Consider the following 24388-nt stretch of genomic DNA (forward strand, 5'->3'; position numbering starts at 1 on the left):
TTGATTCAGCACTGTGAAGAAGGTATGCTAGCATAATAGTAATGCATCCCTGTATGAAATCAGTATGATCATCTTCCCAACATCAAATCTGCTAACTTTTTACATTAATCACTTTTGTCCAGCAGAAAGGCTTCTGTTATATGATTGCTCAAATGCAGTGTGTGGTACACAGTACCTTGGAGAGCTTTTTTTATGGGGTTGGATTAAACTCAGTGACTTTGCTACTGTTAATTTGAAAAAGTTTCTTCTGTTCCTCCTTTATACTGACAACGAGTCATGACAGGAAGGTCAATAGGAGGTCAATATCTTTATCACACTGATACAACATGGGGTTTTGAAGCTTTGCAGGTGATAGTCAACGCATTAAATCCAACCAGCTTTTTAGATACTTTAGAAACCTTGCTTACTGCATTGTCTAAATGCAAAACAGAGCTGCCTGCCACATTAGAAAAGACCCTTCCCTATTGCTCATGCCTTTGATATTTCTTATCTGCACATGATATACAAGTACAGGCTTTTAAAATATGAAATATGAAGCCAATAAGGTGGAGGTATTTTTAAAATCCTTCTCCAGTTTTGTAATTGTGACCATATAGTACAGACACATTCTAGTAGTTGCATTTGTCTTATAGGTAAATGATATAGAAGTGACATAAATATGAAAAAGTGATTGCTAGTTTGTGGGGTATTGATTATACTAACATGACTAGAAGACTGGAGAAGGAATTGCACTGCCTACTCATCAATAATTTACTCTTTTTTTTTTTTTTTGCTAGGGTCTAGAAGCAGACAAGTCCCTTAAAGAGCTTGTAATAAATGCAGCTCAGGCCTCCAGAGACTCATTCCTGCCTGGGAGTTTGAAAATAACTATCTTCAGCTGAATTAAAAATTTCTTTCCATATATCATGACATTCCAAAATATTGAGCTAGTTCAGATATGCATCTAGACTTCCATGGCCCTGAATAACTCTTTCTGTCTAATGGGCTTTCTAAGTTTATAGCAGGCTAATAATTTCAGCCTCAGAGTCATTAAAATATAAGCAGTATTTTTTTTATAGAAAAGGAAATGGAGAGGTCTGTCCTACTGAATGAACATTCCGCTGACATTTTTGCTGTGGGAAAGGTTTGGATACCTGGTTAGGAAGCATACACTGAATGCCATGTTATGACAGTTAATAGCTCTGTCAGAAAAAAACATATATAGGGGAGACACAGCAACAGTTTGATGGCAACCTTGAGAAACTGGAGTCTGTCGTTAACATTACCTGAGTCTCTGCTGTCCCTCTTTGAAAGAGCTTCACACAATAAAATTACCCTGAAAATGAGTGAAAATTGGGTAGGTAATTCCACCACTCCTCTGGAAACCAAGGGCTTGTGCTTTATAGGAGGAGCATGTGAGCATTATGCATGGTGCTTGAAGTACTGCAGTTCACATAAGAAAACATACTGCCTGAGCTCAGGGTCCCAAACTTTCTTTCATTTGGACATTCTAGGGCAGTTTTCCAAGTGAGAGGGTCACCTGCTAGGATCTGCAAAGTACAGTATTATTCCACCAACATGCAATCTTCCATTGCTTTACTCCTTGTCATACTGAATACAAAAGGCGCTGTCAGGAGGTGAGATAAATAATAAAACCCTTTAAGTCTGGCACTGCACTGAGCAGTGTTTGGGACTCCATTATTTCACAGGGTGCCACCATTTTATAGTAGAAAGCAGACATTTGATTAAAAGACATACCGGTTTGCGATTAGCTGACAGTCACAACAGAGCATGTGACTGGATGAGATGAGTGACTCTGGGGGTGAATGTCCCCTGAGGCCGCTAAGAGGTGGTGGCATTTCTCCTGACGCTTCCTATCTTGTCTGTCAGTGGTAAGTGTACTATTAATGCATCATCAGCTGCAACACTGTATGGTTCTCTATTATCTAATCAGGATTTCTGTAGGGTGGAAACAGTTTTATAACTTCTTTTAATGTCTAAAAAAGTATTTATCTGGTTATATGTGCAAGCTCAGCTGTGGATAGTATGTTTCCAGTACTGGCAGGGTTACTGCAGGGCTTCCAAGTTGAGAATTTAAAGAATTGCTATTTCTTGGCTTTGTAAGACATTTACATTGGAGAAGGAAATAGCTCAGAGCTTGCTCTTATACTTGCTACTTTTTGCAACTTGCCTGCTAAGAATAGCTACATAGCACTGCCTTACACAGTATGATTTATATATATGTAACTTGAAAGAACCACCAACTTTGCATGTAGCTGCCTTCAGTTAAGTAGCATAACTACCATTTTTTCGTTTTGTAGATGTACTCAGGCAAATGGCTTCTCGTCTGTGTTTTTTTTTTTCCCTATTGTTTCATATACTTCCGGTCAGCTGCATGCCAGCTGAGCTAGACACCCTGCCTACTGACACCATGCCTTTGACCAGTAAGGACAGTGTAGATAGGATGCTGTCCACCTTATCCATTTGAAGAATGATTCTCTGCACTCATACTGCCACTGGTGGAGCCGAGGGCCAGCACAACTCTTACCCACATTCAAAAGGCATTTACATGATGATTGGATGTGACTGAAAATCAGATGTTCTGGGTTTATTTGAGGGGATGGTGTCTGCAGGAATCCAATCACAGCTTGACCAGTGAGGTCAGTGATTGTCAAAAAGGTCTAACACACCCTGCCAAAGGTGATTTATGAAGGTGACATGAGAACAATGAAACTAGTTACCGATGTGCTAGAAGGCCCTTCTGCTGTGAAAATGATCTTACTCCAGTCTCACCAAACCTTTTCAAGTGCTGCCAGCAACAAAGGGTCTAACTCATTTTCAGTTTTCTACTCAGTGGTCCCCGGGGAAGCAAGCCTAGCTACAAACAATGTTCATACTGTCGTTTTCATACAGCACTGTTAAAGGAAATTCTATATTATATGGACCACATTCTGAACACAACTGAAATAATAAAATTCTCCTCTTCTGGATGCCATTCAGTGTCAGACACAGCAACTCATTTTTGAGCCCTCTTATGAATGACAGTAGATTTGAAACTTGTTAGGAAACCATTTTACTGAATCCACATCTGGATGCTATCTGTCAACTTTGAAGAAAACAGTCTGTGCTACATCTTAAGGTGTTGCACAATTTTCAAGAGCACATGCTGTGATCGCAGCAGTCACTGGGTTCATTACATCACATTACTGATTCTTGAACTACAGTACAGTAATCTATAGTAGAAACAAAAAGAACCAAACCATGTTTCTAAATCAATCTGTCTGACACGATTTTAAACAAAAATGATGCCTTCTTATGGCAACTGCGAAACGACATATATTTGGAAGAAGCAAGTGCTGTAAGGTTCAATGGTCATTTAAAACATGAAATATTACAAACAAAATTAATTAGATCAATAGGGCAAATATGAATGGATTCATTTTCCCCTGTGACATTTGATGCCTGCTTGCACTGAAATGACAGTGAAGATTTACGGAGTAAGAGGCAATCAGATGTCATTTCTTAAATTTTTCATATGAATTCTGAGCGCTAATGACATGTTACGATATCCTGAACTTGCCTTCCCCTAATTATCAAAAAGCATTCAGAAACAAAAAAATTAACACAATATGCTATATTACACACATATATGTAACATAGACACAATACATATATACAGAATATGTATATATAATATATATACCCCATCACTAAGAGTCTATGGACCACAATATGAAAACCAGCGGACTTAAATATAAATATTCAAAGACTGATATTGTCTAAGAAGCATAACATTTAAGACTCTAACTCATGCTATTACTTATTAGCAATTACAAAAATAATAATTAGATCTTTCTTAAAAAAACACACATGAGGTTTCATTGCCATTTATTTACAACAGCTCTTTATAAGTCATTCACCTGGAGATTTTTATCTCACGTGTCATGAAAACATTTCTGTAAAATCCTCTTAATGGAGTTTATGAGTCAATTTGCAGTAAGTGTCACTGCTTGAATCAATGGCTTAAGAACCATGAAGGCCTTTTCATAGGCAGGTGTCAAAAGCACTGACTGAATTAGAAACTTTAATCTATTCAGTCAGTGAAATTTATGCTCCAAAGAGATAGTTTGAAAGTTTTTCACTGCTGTGGATACGAAATTCTGTTAGGACCTAAAAGAAGGGCCATAGGAATGAGAATTCTTTAGTCTAGAAATAAGAAGACTGGAGGGATATTTGATAAAAATAAATCAGTCCTCTAATACCTGCCTCTAATACCAGACAACTGAAAAAAAAAAAAAAAAAAAGAAGAAATTCACAGTACTATGGGGCTTAAAATGCAGAAAGGAATGCAGAGGTTGGATCGTTGGGAACACTTTCGAATAGTGAAGACTGAAATAATGGAACGGATTATATGAAACAGATAATACTGAAACCTATGAAATCTTCATCACTGTTTTTTAGGTCCAAGCCAGTCTAACGAGGTAAGGAATGATTACATTGCAACAGATTATTCTCTAAAAAAACCCATAGTCTCTCAAAGTTTGTCACAGATGTATTATGATTTTTATTACCTTGATAATTGGGAAGATTCAATCACTACTGTGACTTCTGTCTGTAATACCTAACAACTTCTGAAATGCCAGCACTTTTTCACTAGCATCTACTTTGGAGTCCTTTTGAACCTACATTTGGACCTACTTGAAGGAGTTATTTCCCCCCATGACACATGTCATCAGACAACCCCTAAGAAAATGGGAGTTTGGCAAATGCAATATGTATTTAATACCTGAGGCAGGTTTAAAAAACATAGTCAGGTGAAGTGATAAGAACCATATAGAAAATGCAGGCAGGGACAAGAATATTTCAATGTTAATGAAGAAGGTAAAATCCAAGACAACCTTATTGATGAAAATCACTCCCCTAAAACTATAATTCAGTTATTAAATAAAAGTGACCTCGTTATCAGTTATTTCAGTATCACGAGTTACAGCCCCATTGTCTCCTTTGAACACAAGTATTCAGTGAAATAAAAGGGACATCACCTTGGTGCTCACTTATCCATGGAGATGATGCTCAGATTACAAACCTAAATGAAAGCAGCCCTCAAATTACTTTGTGACTGTGCAGATTTATTACAGTTGCTAGTGGTCTCTTAATTGTAGCTGTATTCTCCCATGAAGCTCAGTTTCACATGTCCCTTGCTAGCTGTTGTAGGCATGTTAGAAAGAATTTCTTAACATTGGCTTTCAAGTTTTTGGCTACTTCCTCTTCAAATTCCTACTTAGCACTGATAAATTCAGTTAGCATTCCATACGCCTTATCTTATGCTCTTCTTACTGTCTTCATTAATTTTACATTTTTGGTTTTTTAAGTACAAAATATTAGTTGATTAAATGTTTAATCAGTTATTTTGCCAAGAATTTATCTTCATTTAGTTTTTAACTAAAGTTGAAGTGAGAATGCTATACACAGAAAAATATTTCTGATGTATAGAAAAAAACTAACCTTTAACTTTGTTCAAGAACTGGGCTCCTCTTTATTTTTTTTTTTTTTTCCAGAAGAGTCCAACATAATTGGTAGAATGGTGAATTAAGAGCTCAGACAATGAGAATGGAGAGTACTGTGTATGTATGCAAAAAGCTCTCTCAAGAGTAGAAAAGATCTATAGACACTGAGTGTCACTTGATCATGAAAACTTCAAAGCAATTAGACACCACTGTGTTGTATAAAACTGGATACAGGTGTAATTAAACACACAGGCGGTTTAATTGCTCAATAATATCTATTAATATTTATTAAAGACACTTAAAAATATAAACAGTGATAATGATTCTGGAACCTGCAAAGTTAGCAGCTGGTGACTGTCTAGGAAAATACGCCTAGAACAGCCTACCTCACTCAAAATAACCTCTTCTTCAGTCCATGGTTATCTAACAGAGAGAATGACTCTGGGCTCCCACAGAGTTGTAGGACATTACTCCATCCAATAGTTTTAATAAGCATAGCAGTTCAGCTAGAAGGAAGGCCAAAGTTTCGTTAAGTAGCCCAAGTTTTCTCAGCATCCTGAGTTTCCTAAGGACTAAAAGATGGAAAGGAAATTTCTGAAGACCTTGTTAAGGACAAAAATTGCAAGCTTCTACAGCCCATTTTTTCTGTATTTACTCTTCATTTAGTTATTTTTATAAAATAAAACCATCCTAAGATAACTAAACATTATTTCACAAGCTTCTTAAGAAGGTTTAACATCACGCAGTCTGGAATAAAGCTTACAATTATAGTGTCAGTTACTTTAGTTCTATTTTTCAAGAAATTAGACATTTTCAAGCATTAATTTATTCTTGGTTACCCTTAACACTCCATTATCTGCATATTCAGGATAATTGGGCTCATGAAATCTTGGAAATAAAACCGTTTGAAGACAAAGGGGAAAAAAAAATCAGCAAGCATACAGGAAAATGATTATATTTTATTTCTGCTTTTTAGAAAAAACATAGTACTTTATCTTTACTAATTTTTACTCACTAATTAAAGCTGACATTTCCAAAACCAGTGTTAAATGTAACTGTGATTTAAGAACTCATCTGTTAATATATTTTTAGTTAAGGGGACTAGACACAAAACCAGTTACCGCTTCAAAAATTAAAATGAAAATGAAGTTTAAACTGAAAATTAAATTTAACATTCTAAAATAATAATGAACCACAACTACTTATCACTCACAAAATGTCTTCCTTATGATGAAATTGTTAATGGAAAAACCCTTTACTCTCAAAACAACAATTTTTTCAAACATCAAGAAATTTTTCTATCAGCTTCTGAGTTTTGGGGTTTTATGCTGTGTGGGTTTTGTTTTCACTTTTTTTTTTTTTTTACTGTTGCTGGGTACTGCTTTTTTAATAAAAAAACCTAGTATTTTCTACAAGGATGTAAATATATGTCCAGTTAACTAATTAACCAGTGTTTAGGCTCAGAGAATAGAGCTGAAAGCCTTATGAAAACACACTCCTACACCCCAGTGGTAAGAACGGACATGTCTCCAAACAAACCTTTTTATTCAATCAGAATAAGCAAATAAACAAGCAAAAGAGTTTGATGAGTGCATTCAGACTTGGGATTTTTCCTTAAATAATTCATTAAACCAAAGGGGATATCTGCAAATGCTCTAGTGTTTCTTTTTCAATACTGGGAGGCCAATCAAAGTGGAGGTTTAGGTAATGAAAAAGTATCCAAATCCCTTCATTACAAAGTCCATGTTAGCATGAAAAAGGGCAAGTGCTCCATGTTAGACAGGGTTATAACAGTTCAGTCCCTAATACAATTAATGAAAGTGTCATAGCTAAATGCCATTACACCATTTTAGATATTCTAGGGCCTAATTCAATTCCCACTGAAAACGGTAGGGATCAGATCATTCAATTAACTTCAGTGGCCTTTGGATTGGACTTAAGACTCTATCAAAAATGAGATTAAGTTCTCCATTGAGAGTCCGAGCACTTTCAACTCCTGTTGAGTTTGGCACCTTCTTACTAATACTGACATTAAAAAAGACAGTGTCTTTCCTAAACGTAACATCAAATTGTTTTTTTTTTAAAGTACCGTAGGAGATTTTGTTCCCCAACTGCAATGATTTCCTTTGAAACTCTTAAGTGTTTAAATGAAAAAAAAACCCACATCTTTTTCCTTAAGATGAAAAAAAAAGTTTACTATAGACAGAACATAACATACAGTTTTATATTCAAATTTTGCCTTTTTTATGTAGAACCCTGGAAAAACTTAACAGAGTTTTTCCGGTAGATATAATGTTATGCAGGACAATAACATTACAACTTAACAGTTACAATTCAAGTAAAATTTCATAACAGAATTATGTTTTTCCATATATTTAATGCTTGTTTATAGTTACGTAGCTAGTCCTAAAAAGGACACAATTCTACTGTCATCTTCAGAGTATCAGAAAAATATTTAAGCAATACACATGTCCAAATGGCAGCATTACAGTAGTTGACATGATGACATGATGACATGATTATTGTGCCCTCTAGAAGCATTCAGAATGACAGATAATGATATTTCCTCATAAATCATGTCTAAACCATGAAAAATGCAATCGAACCTCATTTTACTAATATGATCTTACTACTAATGAAGGTGGTAGAGTTTGGGTCTGCAATGTTTATCTATCTTTCATGATAGAATTTTCCAAAATTTGCAAATGTGTGCATAGAAAAAATATAAATCTTATTCAAGATGAGCAACACAATTTATTTTGCCTTGCCTGTGTTGCTGTTATTACTTTTACTGATCCATGATTAATGACATGAGAGCACAGCTGCAGCCTACTGTTTCAGAACAACTTAACAAAATAGCAGTGGAATTTTTTGTTCACCAGGATTAGAGGAATAAAAGAAAAAGGAGAACATTTTAGGCTCAGAGCATCCAAGGTAACAATTCTGTATTTTCTCCACACTTTCAAGCTGGGATATTTTTATTATTTTTAATATAAAGGAAACTTTCTAAATTTTTATTTTTATTTTTTTTTTATTTTACTGAATCCATTGAATAAGGCTAGCCTCCCACACACTGCACTTTTATTCAGTGGAAAGCTCAGAAATTGAAGTTCCAGTAACTTTTTTTAACACCTATTCTACCTATGTCTTCTAAGATTTCTATTCACTGTAGAATATCCTGCCAAGCTGATGCCACAGTTCAGAAGTGTTTGATTTACAAGTAACAGTTTGAGGTATCTCAGTGAATAAGGTGAAAATCCTGAGCCTTGCATGTATCTTCTCTGTATTTGGTGGCACTACCATCCAAGGATTTCTTTTCAGGAACATGTTTCCCTCTGTAATTCAGGATGTGTCACGGTTTAGCCCCAGTCAGCAACTAAGCACCACACAGCTGCTTGCTCGTTCCTTCCCCTTAGTGAGATGGCAAGGAGAATTGGAAAAAAAGATTATAACCAGGACAGATGACTTTACTAGATGATCTTTTCAGAAGGACTATGCCAAAATACATTCTTCACTTCCAAATATTCGCCTGAAATTTTTTGCATTCTTTCAATGCAATGCAGCTAGACATCTGGAACATTCATATGGAATGAATAAGTGTTAATCCCAGACTAAATTCTTATATATTACAATCTTATAACATAGGATTGATAACAGTTATGATGTTCTTTAGAGAAGAATAACAAATCAAATGCAGGCCTTCTAACAAGGGAAGAATTTTCTCTTCTTCCTCACGAAAGATGGCAGATGAGACACCAAACAGTGAGAACTGTTCAGCTGTTAAGAAGGAAACTGCTGCTATTACAACTAGCTTCCCTGTCTCACGAAGAAACAAAGACAACACTGATATTGGCATAGCTGTGAGGCCAAGGAGAGACTATACCAGTAATGCTTTGAAGAGACACATATTATGCAAATGTTAGCAACTGCCCATTACTTAACATGGGCTCAAATTCCTCATTACTTTATGCACAATTCCTGTGGCAAATTTCACACACCTTGCAGAAAAAAGAACGGAAATTTTTATACAGCAGGAAAACTATCTGACCAACACTACCAAGTGTATGCTAAGTACTTTTGGGACTATTAGTCCACCTCTGAGAAGCTCTTAGAGGAAAATATGACAGATTAATATATGGATTAATACCAAATTGTCCTTAGCAAATTAAAAGCCTCTATTAAGGAACTATAGCCCCAACCTGCTCAAACAGCAGCTGAGGTGCGATTTCTCACCAGAATTTCAGGTTCCACATCTTTATTTCAAAATCATTGATTTTCATGACGTTACATCAATGTAAAGTTTCCTAACAACCTCCCTACAGAATGAGTATCCTTGCAACTATACTATCAGCAAATAAAATTATTGTTAAGTATTACCACCTTCAGGCTGCAAAGCAACTACTTTAATAAGATACTGGCTACACTGAATACTGGGCTGTTCTAAAAATCTGGCTGCAAATATTGCATTGACAGCTGCTGGGGGATGAGCTGTTTTCTAGGGGTTTAACAGAACTAAAATCTGTTGAAAACAGGAACTGGTTCTGGGTACTATAAAGTCTGTAAGCATACCTACTGCAGCCTTTTAAGTCCACTCTATTGCAGCCTATACATAGGTACAGGCACTTATCCACTTGAATATTTTAACAGTAAAGGGAAGTGCTTGTCTGAGTATGATCTAACAGTATGAGCAACAGAGAACAGTAATTTCTGTCTTACCCTGAAGGAAAAGGAGTATAACCACTCAAGAGAAAACATAGCAAGTTGTGTGGCTCAAATTGCAACATAAGAAAAGGCTCTGAAATATCAGCACTTGTAACTCCATGCAATGAAAACTAGTATAGATAAACAATAAATCTTCTAACTAGGCTAAAATCAACTCCAAAAATAACTCTGGCACAACATATTGGCTTCTCTAAGAATGAAAGGAATCTACAACTATGTGTACCCATGGGGATATAAATTCAGATAATCACTAGAAATCACTCTTATTCAAACTGCTGATTTTATTTCCTTTTCTAGCCTCAGGCACATTTTTCATCAGGAATTCCTACCAGAAAATTCCTACATAAATTTCCTGAATTTGTAATAATCAATAAACTAAGCATTGACTAATAGCATTTTAGCCAATGAAATTCAACTGTTCTGCCTAAAAGATTACTTACCCAGCAGACTAGCTCTCAAAATCTGCTTATGTACATGTGCATACTGTATTGTGCCAAATGCAGTACTATAACACAGTGTGTAAATTCCATTTATAGTTAAAATAATAGCAGCATTGTTTTATTGCAATTTATTGGGCTAAATAGCACTTTTTTTTGGTTGTTTAGTTTTGGGCTTTGTTTTTTCTGAGGGGGGAGGGGGTTGGCTGTGTTTTTTTGATTTGTTTGGTTTTAAACTCAGGAGCAAAACTTTTACCAAATTTAAAAGCTGAAGAATAAAATCTCCTCTCATAATTTGCCTTGAAGTAAAAATTAGCTTTTCAGTCCTGTCTCCAAGACAGTGTTATTTTATCATTGACTTCAAAAGGACTTCAGTTTTACCTGTGATGTACTTGGGACTCTATATTCAGATTCACTATGAATTATTCCCTCACCATTAGATTCTCAAAGTTATTTAGGAACCCATGTCCAACAGATGTTTCTTTAATACTTACACAGTTTCAATGGTTAAATTCTCTTCAGACCTCTCTTTTTGAATACTTTCTTTATGTTTATTTTCCTACATTTTCCCAGAGAAGTTTACTGACTGAGCATAAACATTTAAATTGTCTGCGTTATTGAAAAAATTGGATTCAGGATACAAGAATGTAGAAAAGTCAAGAAATCAAAGCTGTAAGATAGCACTGTATCATATGCAACAGTAGGTGATGTGTTTCCTACCCTCCATGCTTTTGTACTGTACTGTAACACTAGCATACTCATGTTGTTAAGTATACGCAATAAATATACACTATGGCTTCAGTTAAGATTTCCACAGAAACATTCTGAAATATTATGCTGTGCATATGTGAATATAACTGTGTACATTTGCACATTTTTAATTATCATTTTACTTTGAAAGAGAAATTAATTTTGAATTTATATAATATTAAAACCAGCTTTTATAAGTGCAGCTCAAACTGCACACAGACATCTTAGTAATAAACCACCTATTGCAAAAATGCCATTTTGTTGATCAGTCAGACTGGAAGTGTCTTTCTCTTCTTCCCTGATGACCAGTAGCAAAATATTTGTAATACTCAGAAAAATTTCTGTGAGACAAGAGCCAAGAAAAAAAATCTTACATATACATTTTCTCTCATTTCCAAGTTCAAACCATAACCTTTAATGTTAACTTTAGTGTAATTTTCATGTGTTAATCATATCATTAATGTTATAACTGACAGACAGAAATTAGTTTAATGGAGAGTTCAGGTTTCTTAAATCAAGACAGGCTTTTGGGTCCTCATGATTAATAGACCAATAGCCAAGCCTCATATGCCCTAACTGAAAAGCAAGATGGATAATGAGTTCATGCATCTAGTGAAGGAATTTTAAAATATGTGGTGGACCATATTACAATTATGGCACATTACACTGGAATTAATGCATGATGATTTGTCTGTCATAGTCAATGATAAAAGAAAAACTGCAAAGACTAAGCAGAGATATTCACAAGTTAGACTGCAGCATATCTAATGAGATGTAGGATGAACAGGGCAGGGAGAAGGAGAAAGTACCACTGGATTAATTTAGAGACAGAAAATTCCAATCCCAAAGGGATGTTCTATGTCATGAAAGAGTCTTATGGCTTGTTCAGTCTTCACCTAACAGATAGGTTCTCATCAAGCCTCTAATGAAATGAGTATGCATGCTTATTTTCTGCTCACTTCTTATTTAAGATGAATTATATTTCATGCAGATATTGATACCCTTCTTTCATACTAGTCATCAGGACATCTCAATTGCCCTAATTGTAAGACTTAAATAAAACACAAGTAATTTGAATATATGTTGGCATGTGTAAAGCCAAAGATAAGACCGAAAGCCAGCAGTTAATAAAAATAAAGAACCAAGAGTATTCAGGATGGTACAAAGCTAGGGTAGGACACACAGAGTGAAACGATAGGAAACTGTTGAATACTCTAAAGATCATAATGAGTATAAAATTTATCTCACTAGCAAATTATAAGTCCCCAGAGATGATTTTTAATATCTAGTTTTATAATCGCCATTTTATAATAGTAATCAGTCAAAAAAACTTGATTTTTAATCTCATCAGTTTTGTCAAGCTGGTACATTTCATTCTTCTAATTCTCATCCCAAATAAATAAATAAATAAATAAGAAAAGAAGGATTTGGATGGAATTTACCTAAATTTTATGCGCAAATATCAATGTATAAATCTCGTGCCATTCTACTATTTTATTTTTAATTTATTTTACTGAAATACAGACCATAATTTCTTTGATGCTTTCATAATTATTATGTAACACATTACAAGTTAAAGTTTTTGTCTTAAACTTATGAGTTAAGAAAAGAATTATAGCACTCTGCTTGTTATCTGAATGGGGCAAAAGTGTATATAGGAATTAATCATATAATTTCCAACTAAAGCGAGCAACACTGAGGAAAGCACTTGAGGTGTGCTTAAGTGTTTATTTGTAATAAGGCTGAAAAGAAGAAAGAAAAGATTTAAAAAAATTCCAAATGCTTAGGATGAAAGCAGTGACAATACCAATTATAAACATGGTTTTTAGGCTTTCACCATCATACGTGTGGTAATACAGGTCACGTAGAGAGCACTAATAGACAGGGTACATCTCATTAATATATTTGCATCTGTGTGCTGTTAGTGATCTTAAGATCACAAACAAAAAATAAAAACAGGACTAGATTAAACAGAAGAATCATAGAATCATAGAATCATAGAATCATAGAATGTTTAGGGTTGGAAATGACCTTAAGATCATCTAGTTCCAATCCCCCTGCCACCAGCAGAGATACCTCATAATAGAACATGTCGCCCAAGGCTCTGTCCAACCTGGCTCCGAACACTGCCAGCGATGGAGCATTTGCCACTTCTTTGGGCAACCTGTTCCAATAACTTACCACCCTCACAGTAAAAAACTTCTTCCTTATATCTTATGTAAACATAACCTGTTTAAGTTTAAACTCATTACCCCTTGTCATCACTACAGTCCCTGATGAACAGCTCCTCTCTGGTATACTTGTTGGCCCCCTTCAGACACTGGAAGGCTGCTATGAAGTCAGCATGCAGCTTCTCTTCTTCAGGCTGAACAGCCCCAACTTCCTTAGCCTGTCTTCATGGCCCTTCTCTGGACTTGCTCCAACAGTTCCATGTCCTTCTTATAATGGGGATGTCAAAACTGCACACAGTACTCCAAGTGGGGTCTCACGAGAGCAGAATAGAGGGTCAGGATCACCTTCTTTGACCTGTTGGTCACTCTCCTCTTGATGCAGCCCAGGATACGGTTGGCTTTCTGCGCTGCAAGCACACAATGCTGGCTCATGTTCAGTTTGTCATCAACCACCACCACCAAGTCCTTTGCCACAGGGCTGCTCTGAATCTCTTCTCTGCCCAGTCTGTAGTTGTGCCTGGGTGTGCCTTGATCCAGGTATAGCACCTTTCACTTGGCTTTGTTGAACTTCATGAGGTTAGCATTGGCCCACCTCTCAAGCATGTCAATGTCCCTCTGGACTCCTATCATTAGAAAATAAATACTGCATATATTGAAGTGTTTTCCCCCAAATAGATGATTCCTATTGCCAAGAAATATCAAGTACATTTCAAACTTGTGCTTTTGCAATATACACAGAGAACAATTACTCTTTGTACAAAACTAGCAAAGTGTATAAAATAATTTACTGCAACAATGCCTGTAATTAATGTTTCCTAACTCATCTCAGATCATACATACTACATTACACCTGTAATTTTCCCGGGTCATTGGTAATACATTACTGCAGTACTGCTAAAAATCCATTCACATGCTGTGTTTTCTTTCTGTAAAGCAAAGATTACTTCTCACGCTGTTGTAGAACTTATTTCCCTAGACTTTAAAGTCTGTGAGGATTTGATAAATAATTAAGCAAATTACTGTAGAAATTGGAGAAAGAGTGGTAGAAGAAAAATAGTACATTATTTAAGTGCATCTCTCCAAAATATTAATCTTCTGAATGCACCATGGCACACGATCTGAAGGGCTGAAAGGAGTGTAGGAGGCTTCTTATAATCACCTAAACACTGGAACAAGCCAAAACATCCCTTTGACCTATGACCAGTGGCAGACCACAACCAACAATGTAACTTAGAATCTTATCTTCTTCTGGTTCCATTAAACAAGCTTAAAATGTTCACTTTACATTGGAATCCAGTGTACTGAATCATAAAATCATAGAATAGTTAGGGTTGTAAAGGACCTTAAGAGCATCTAGTTCCAACCCCCCTGCCACGGGCAGGGACACCTCACACTAAACCATGTCACCCAAAGCACTGTCCACCCTAACCTACTGAATCAAGAATAAAATCATACTAAGGCTTATTCCAACTGGTTTTATTAAACCATTCTAATTTCAGATGTGAGAACAATCACAATTTTTGAGGAAAGATTCTCCAGCATAAGTAGGTTCCAAGACCACTGCTGCAGTTTGACAAAAAAACAGGATAAGCTCCACAAAAAGTATATCAGGCCTTTTAAACCAGTGCAAACTACACTTCAGAAGAATATTGTTGCAGCACATACACAGTGCAATGTGCCTAAGAGTGAAACCAAAATAACAATCAAGCAAAACAAACTTCATCAGACAAATTTTTAGTGATGCTGTAAGGGCATGGCATGTGTGCCACAAGACAAAAGTGGGGGTACAGAGGTGACCAAGGGACCACAGCAATGTCCCCAGTATTTGCCTTACACTTCTACATGATACTTCATATATGCAAAAAAACTTCTGTTGCTGGCTTATTACTATCATTACCTAAAATTTCACTAAGACCGACACAAAAAGATGAAATTAAATATGACACTCAGTAGTAAAAATGTAACCTGACCTGAGAATGACCTTGTTTTGTTTGTAAAAAGGAAATGCTGCCAAGTAACTTGTTTGAGTTTAGACCACTAGTCTGTACCGAAAAAAACTACATCAAGTATTTCAAACTCAAAATAAGAAATCAGGAATTTTTTTCAATTTTTTTTTTTTTTTAAGAATTCACCTTAATAAAAACTTGAGGGCAAGTCAGTTACTTCTAAAACTACCTCTAAGAAAATACTGTTGCTGCGATTACAGTAACAATGAGCAGGAAAACACCCCATGGGTTTTCAACCCCGGATGTGATGAATTTGGACACAAATGTTGAAACTTATGGTACAATGAATACCATATTGGGTTAGTTTTTCATGAAACATGAAAGAATATTTTAATATATCCACAGAACTGGCAAAAAGTCAGCTCTGGTCACTACTCTAGAAGAAATTGTGGATTGAAAGCTCTTTTGGTACCATCTGGAGTCCTCCCCACAAAACTTAACTTTCTTGAGCTCTATCTGTTTCTCTGTCTGTTGCCTCAACAAAATTTATTATCTGTATTGGCCCAACTGAAGTTTCAGGGTTCATTTTGGGTTGTTGGTTTTTTTGGGTTTTTTTTTTTTTTGGTTGGTTGGTTGGTTGGTTGGTTTTGGTTTGGTTTGGTTTTTCCTCCATGGAATTAAAAAGAATTAGCATGTAATTGGAATTTTTGTGGGTTGCAGGTTTTTTTCTCTCTGACAAGTTTTTGGAAAACCAAAAAGCCCACACTGTTAAGACTTTTGATAGAGAAGGGAGAAGTCATTGACAACTGCAATAAGGAAATTATTGGATAACTTACCTTCAGGGAAAGTGTTTTTGTAACTTCTAATTGGAGATATAGTTAAGATCTGAATCAAGAGGGTTTATATTTCTTCTGTATATTATATTTTAATTGCTTTTACAGTCTGGCTGAAAATGCCACAAGGTATAGAGTTATAATTTGAATTCTTTTAGTACGTGCAAAAAGTCAGCACCAGGGGGAGCAGGCAGAAGGAAGTACTCCAAAGGAACTGCTGCCATGCAGGCAGATGCCTCTGGGAATGAAGAATATTGCTTCCTTTACCGATTTTCAACCTGTCCCTCTGCTGAAATAGCTATTGCATTATTTGAAAGTTCATTTTGCCTTCTTTCTTGGTCTTTTCTCTCATTTATGTTTTACATGATCAGCTGAAAGTGCCTTAAGAACCATTAAGGACAAAAGCATTCCTCAAGCTTCCTGCAAATGAGAATGAGGCTCTGCATTTTAATGACTGATGCCTGTAAAACTTTCTGCTTGCTCATTAGCAGAAATATGTGTCAAGCTATAAAAGTGATATGGATACTGACAGTAAATGAGTTTCAGGGGGTTTTGGTCTGCATCTCCTATTTCCTAACGTTTTAGTTACTCTTTGCAGACTTTGATACGATACCATAGTGATAATACCAGCTGAGTTTTGAAGAAATTACTGTAAAAGCTATAACTTTTTATAGCGAATCACAAGTTCTTACTACAGCTAGTAAGTATGCCTTTAGTACTTCCATACCCTGTCGTAAAAAAACAATTCTGCAGGAAGTTATTCTCTATTAAAATGTTAAGACAACTTTTTATTAAAACAGTATGAAATCTTCCTGGAAGCATTAAAATAAAATACTGAGATTACTTTTAATACTGGACTGTCTCTTTGTAAGGTCACAGTTTTGAAGGATAACCTGTTTTACAACCAGATGCATTGCTGAGAGAGGGAACATGTAATAGTGTTAAGGCTGTACAATCTGGAATGCCTTATAATAGAGTTTGGTGTGTCTCAGCAAAAATTCATTCCAGAAGAATTCAATCGGTTCTTGGGAGAACTTTCTGATGTGAAAAAATAATTGAGTGCTTGACTTCTAGCTTTATAGGTCAAACACTGAAAAGGCAATATCTCGGCAATAAATTGGGCTGAAATTGTAGAATTTTAGTTGTGAGGCAAGTTTGCAGTTTTTTGGAACAGATGGTTTGGATGATGTGGATTTCAGAGGACAACAGCAAACCAACAGCAATGTATTTGTGGTGCTGTTTATTTGCTTGTTTTTTTTCCCCCAACTTAATAAATTTAAAATTAATCATTTTAGAACACATTGAGTACTCCAGAAGATAGATGAATAAGAGCTAGAGCCTAACTCAAGAAAGAATATATCTGATTTTGAATCACCTATCTTGGTCCACAACTTTGTGTGCTTTTTCTACAGGTAAAAAAAAAAAAAAAAAAAAAAAGTTCTACTAAAAGAGATTATCTCCTCACAGTATGGCACGTTACATCCTTATAAATGGCTGTGCCTATAGCCACACACATACACTAACTTAATTGCAAGTGTTATCTGTCTTCTAATTTTGCTGACATACATATTGATTGATGGGTTGGTAAAAAACTCTCAGCAACCAGGTATTTTATAGGATTAGTCTAATCACTTTTAAACAAGTGGTGATCTAATGCTATCACATGCTTTTCACACAAATAACAGCTTTAGCATCTTCCTTTGATAGGCTTTCACATTTTATTTTAGTATTTTTCCTCCTTAGGAAAGGAAACAAAGAAAAGATTTAGTAACTTTTATTTAAAAGCTTAAATAGGATTTCTACCTATACGTACACTACCCATTCATAATTCTGGAGGGGAATAAAAATAGAGAAGTTCCATGACTCCAAATGAAACCTTGTGTTAGTTTTGCTCAGTCTGCAACAGTGATATAAAGAAAAAAGAGGGTTTGAGCCACACTGTATTTAAGAAGTATCTGCAAAACACTATTTTTAAGGTCAGAAAGTCATTTTGAACTCTAGACCCTCAGGGCTGACCATTTTGGGGGAAATCAACAAGAAGCAGCAAAGAAACCTTCTCTAGTCTTTGCCTAGTGTCTTGTTGCAGAGCCAAATGGTGGGATATAGCTAACACACCTTTATATTAGTGAAATTGATGTTTATAGGCAGTTCCAATCCTGCTCTGCAGAAGTTCAGAACAGTGAGAAGCATGTTTGTGTCTCCTAGCACAATGGAGATATTTGGACATATTTGACACTGCTATTAGTAAGACATAAAAGCAACCACAGGCTTTTCTATATTAAAAAAAAAACAAAAAAAAAAAAAACCCAACCAAAACAAACAAACCTGAAAACTTACCTGAAAGTATGGAATAAAGGAAGCTGCTTAAAACCAAGACATCAACATAGAAGTAATGTATTGTGAATGCAGAAGACAATGATATTCAGATAATGTTTTAGTCCCCTTGACAGTCACACAAAAAGGCCATTATCCCACAGATCAGGAAAATATAAAAAAATCTATCTATGATATGAAAAATACTTAATTGATGGAAATTTTGCACAGGCCTGAAAGGTAAACATGTGCTTTTAGGAAAAAAAAACAACAGTGTTTTTCAGTCCCTTTGGGAGTATATTTTTTCTGTTTTCTTTGGACCCTTAGCATGATCTGATGTAAGTGATTTGAGCATTTGCTATGCCAAGTTTGCAACTTTGATCTTCTAGTGAATGTGAGATTACAGTTTCACTTCTGTTTTTTCCTATTACCGCTTTAATGTGCTTATAGTGAAATCACTGATCCTCACAGATGTTTAAATGTTGACTAGACAGCCACCATATTAACATGTGTGGGATTTTTCTTCCTATTCCACTACTTCAAGCAATAACTTTGCCTTTTCTGGAAAAATATTTGAAACTGATGGAAAAGACCATGCATCTAATTTTCTTAATCTTATAGAGGAGGCTGTTTCTTACAGATTAGACTAACATTCAAGGCTCATGCTTGTAACTTCTTTTCTTGCAACTCCCACTACAAAAGCATTCTAGGAGAATAATATGGAAAGTGTTTTTATTAAGAACCCTCTATTATTTTCTATGATATTTCAAGAATCCTATTATTCAGCTTTGAAAGCTTGTTGTATAATACAAAGCTAGAATCTACCAGTGCAAATACTACATCTAATTTTCCTATCACATTCACCTAGGGGAAGAAAATCCATCCGTCATAAATTGTAAGAGCTGACACCAGATAGCAGTGCTAATCCAATAGACATAAATAAATTGGTGGAGATACCCTATCTCAATGCAGATTTTCAGATTTAACAAATACGCAGTGCACACAGGTAAACTAACTTGCGTTATGTTTCGGATGGCATTGTGTTTTATCACAATTTCAGGTTTTTTTACGGCATATTACTATTCACCACTGTGAAGAGCTATTTAGCATTGGATTAGACATATCTGACTATTGCATCCTGGTTCTAACTACTGTAAATAGCATATCACGCCACAAAACTAAAATTAATGCAATGCTACATGATTTCTCTATAAAAAACAATTCCCTACATGTAGAAAAGGAGTATCAAAATATGAAGTCTTGGTTCCAGCAGTGAAACCATCTTTTGAATGGAGAGACCAATACCAACTTTTGCATTTCCTCTTCAGCAGCTGATAGCTACAGCCTCTTATCATCTCCAAAATAACTGCCGGAGCTCATAGGAGTCTGCAAAGGTGGCTTTCAATCTCTAGTCTCCAGACTATCCTCAGGGAATAGCACTGGGCATCCACAGGCAGAAACCAGGAAAAAACAACCTCTTGTTAGATTTAAATTCATAGTAAAACCCAAAACCAATCAAAAATACAAAACATCGTTGAAACCACTGATAATAATAACCACTTTCTTATTATCAGGCTGGTAAATTTTAGAAACCCAATAACTAAAAAATATAATGGTAATTACTGTTTTAATGGGTTGTCCAAAAGTTTTGTTTGTTGGGTTTTTTTTTTGATAGCAGGGGTGCTGGGTGCTTTCTTTGTTTGTCTGTTTCTTGTTAAAGAAATCCATACTGTCCAGAAGAATACTCCAAGGACTGGAAACTGCAAACAGTTTCTGCTCCAAGTACTTCCAGCAACTGTTGGTATCTTTTAAGACTGTCTGGATAGAATTTATTAACATATATACCCAAAGCTTTATCCTCTATTGAAAGGCAATATAAAACAAGTTCCCTGACAGATTAAAGCAAGCTGTACTATAAATTGTGCAGACTGAACCCTCTTACATGGCTTATCCTAATCATAGCACTGCCATTTGCTTCTCATGACAGGATAAAAATAAAAGTCCTATAAAACTAAAATAAAATAGACAGTCTGCCATTCCTCCCTTAGAAAACATTTGTCAGAATCTCTTCAAAAATAATTGGGAAGAAAATGTGCTGAATTCTACAATCTATTGAATCATTTTTAAAGCTCGTCCAGGCATGTTAAAAGGCGGCATTCTTTATGATCATCTGGCTTTGGACAGGATGTATTTTACATTGTCAAAAGCCTTTCATAGTTTGCTTTTTTTCACACTTAAGTTTTGCCTGACTTTAAACTTAAATATTTATCCAATGAATGGGAAACAGTGAAACATTTAGGTTCACTTACTGTTTCAGTCTTCAGCAATCTAAATCATTATTTTCTTCATACTATTTTTCCTACAGCCTCATTATTCACATTTTTACCCCTCTCTGCAGTGTTTACTTTTGAACTGTTGCTGCTTAATGAAAGTAGTGCCAAAGTCTTCTTTTGCTGTATATGAAGGAACCAGATTATGGTATATTCTTCCACACTTTTCAAACACAACTGTTCTTCTGGTGCTGTGAACTGAGGTTGACATATTCAGCAAGGGCAGTTATTTCCCTTCTAGGTAAGGAAATGGCCTCTGCAATTATGGGTGACTTTGCAAAAGATGAACTCTGGAAACTCAGTATTCACCTGTAAATATAAAGACTGACATTTGGGAGATGATTGCAACATTCCAGTGAGGTAGGGAGACAGAAATATTTAAAACAAGGAATGCTTCCTAGAGATGCTATGGTACAGAAACAAACAAGTACCATAAACACCCTGTTTTCTGCACAAATGGAGAAGATGCAATGCTCTTTCACAACTCTGACCACACAACAGGAGATGAGGAAAGTAGGTTGACTCATTTGACTTCAGATCTGTGCAGCAAGGCCAGGGCACAGAGACATAATTCCTGGGCTGAACATACTTTTTATTTCTCCCTACTAATGTGAAATAAAGGTGTGGTAAAGGACAAAAAGCATGAAATGTGAGCTATTGCCCCTGAAAACAATGCACTGTGACATCTACTTTATGATTCATAGGATAGCCCTTCAATAGCAGTTACTATGGTTTTGATATAGAAAGGACCAAATTAAACAGATTTGTTTTGCATACACAGGGACTTTTCAACAGCAAAGAATAACTTTGTACTTGAGAATTCATGATCAGTTGCCCTAATTCAAAATTGCAGGCTACTTCAACATAAATTTCTGTTTTCAGAAAGACTTAAGCTTTACGAGAGGCTTGGTAAGCATATGTGATCAGAAAGATGCAGTTTAGTTAGCTACACAGAATTTTTTCTAAATAATAATTTACAGCAATTCAAACTGTTTCAGCCACATCTATGGCACTTCATTAAATTCCTTCCATTATCCCTATGTTCAAGTATCTCTACTGGCAAAGTTCCTTAGATGGGAATATTGTGACATTTACTTTTGCAGATGGGCCACACCTACTGGTCCAGAGAAACCAAGCAGAACAGTTGATGCAAATCAGGACCCAGTATAGTTAGAACACTGTAATTATACAAAATCAGCAAAATAATTGAAGCAGAGAGTAATAAAGCCAGCCTTAATAGAGCTTGGCCTCACTACAATTTGTCATGTCTAATTGGATGAATGTCTCAGTCGATTGCTACAGGCAAGTCAGGTAGTTTAAAATGTGTATCAGTTGTGAGATGAAAAAGGACTCTGCCTGATATGCAAAAAATATGCTGACATACAGTAGATTCAGATTATAAATACATGGGCTCCTGTAAGCCATTAGAAATTGTGCACACTGGCAAAGCTGGGAAAACCACAGGCATGAACGATTAGTACTGGTAGGTGCTTAGCATCTGCTACAGAGGACTGCATTTTCTTTTTGCCTTAGTTTATGATGAATTGAGGATTTTATCTTTTCTTTTTTAATACACTTGAAAACACTGAGTCTTTCAGCCCACACCATTTGTCTTTTACATGACTACCAAAGCAGCAGAATTACAGCATCATAAAACAAGTTTGCCACTCCATGTACTCCAGCTCCTCTGAGTGCCTAGCATCTGCTTTCTGGTTAGGGAGCCCATTCAGCTAAGCACAGATTACATTTTAATTTCTAATTCTTGGAGGAAGTATGCGCCTGAGACAGAAAAGATAAACAAAGCATATGCTTTTCTATTAAAAACAATTATAGTTAGTGTCCATCGTGGCATATTACTGTATAACAGATTTTTTATCTTAAGAATATGTGTTGCAAAGCATGTGTATGATTAGTCCTCTCACGCATGTTGTCTCAGTAGATTTTCACTGAGGCAGAAAGAGCTAGATTTGCAAATGGATTTTAGTGCTGTGAACGCATCTTGAGACACCTGACACACTGAGTGGAATCCAATCTCCTGGTGTAAGCATTTGGGGAGGAAAACCACTGTATGCCTCAAAACGATTTCCACAAAACACACTGGGAAGCTGCCTCTGCTAACCAGCAGAATTGGGAGTTTTGGACAATCTAGTTGTTACGGCTGAGAGCATTTCTTTCAGTTTTCAATACAGAATGATTTCTGCGCCCATACATCTCTCTAGGAAAAAAACTGAACAGAAAAAGATGGGGGTTTGCATAGAAAAGAAATAGGATGAATGGCTAGGCCAAAGGTGTGCAAACAGTGCAGAGACAGAGACATCATGCAGCTTCTCACAATAAAAAGCAAGTGTAATCAATGGCTTTGAACGTGCTACACCTTTGAAGAAGTATGTTTTCACATTGTGCATTACTCTTAAGTTGTGGAATGAACTGCTGCAGGCCAAAATACATTTGTAAATAATTACAAATTATAAATAATTGTAGGAAAGGTTAAAAAAAAATCCCCAAGGACTGTAATTTCATTGGTGTCTGTTAGCTGTTATAATTGGAATGTATTAATGGTTGTTTCGAAATCACAAGCTGAGGGGGAAGATTACTCCATATCCTTCCTGTTCCCTTTGCCTAAACATCTGCTTGCTTTTCAGCAGGGGGGTAGAGTTAGCCCACTTCTGAAACAAAACATTTCCACAGAGTTTAGGAGAAAGGAAGGAACGAGGACAGGGCTGGGAAACCAAATAGGTTTGCGATATAGACAAACAAAAGAAAATTAGGTTGCAGGTTAGAAGTAAACAGGGATGTCAAGAAAACATCTGTGGGTCACTGATCATAACAGTTTCCAGTTGTGAGGACAGGCAAGTCTGGGAAAAAAAAAGTAGAAGCCTTTCCACGAATGATGGACCTCAGCATTAGGGAACAATATATAAATAGGCGATAAGTGATAAAAAAGAAGAGGTGAGGATACGGCAATAAAAATGAGCTTGCTGGAGTGATATAAAACCCACAATCCTATGTTGTTTAGACACTCAATCTAACAGTGAAAATAAAGAGTTCCTATATACCCACCAACTTAAAAAACCCAGCCAGCAGTCATACTGCTCCTTTTTCCTCCTGTCAGCTACTGTTTTACAGTACATATTCAAATGCATTTTCTATTTGCTCCATTCTCTCTTCCTCTGTGAGGATTCAACTCCAGATACTCCAATCCACCCTTAGACTGAGCCCATTTCAGAAGTTTCCACCTCTATTTGGAATTAACATCTGTCCTTAGGAGCAATTGTCCAGTGAGAAGTTTAACTTATGCTGCCTGACTCAGAACTAAGCTCAGAATAAAATATTGATTGTTCTCCAAACTTTATCCCAGCATCCTCAGTGGTGTTTAGAATTTTTCACAGAAATGACATCT

The sequence above is a fragment of the Lathamus discolor genome, chromosome 3 (genome assembly GCF_037157495.1).
Source record: "Lathamus discolor isolate bLatDis1 chromosome 3, bLatDis1.hap1, whole genome shotgun sequence".
Taxonomy (NCBI): domain Eukaryota; kingdom Metazoa; phylum Chordata; class Aves; order Psittaciformes; family Psittacidae; genus Lathamus; species Lathamus discolor.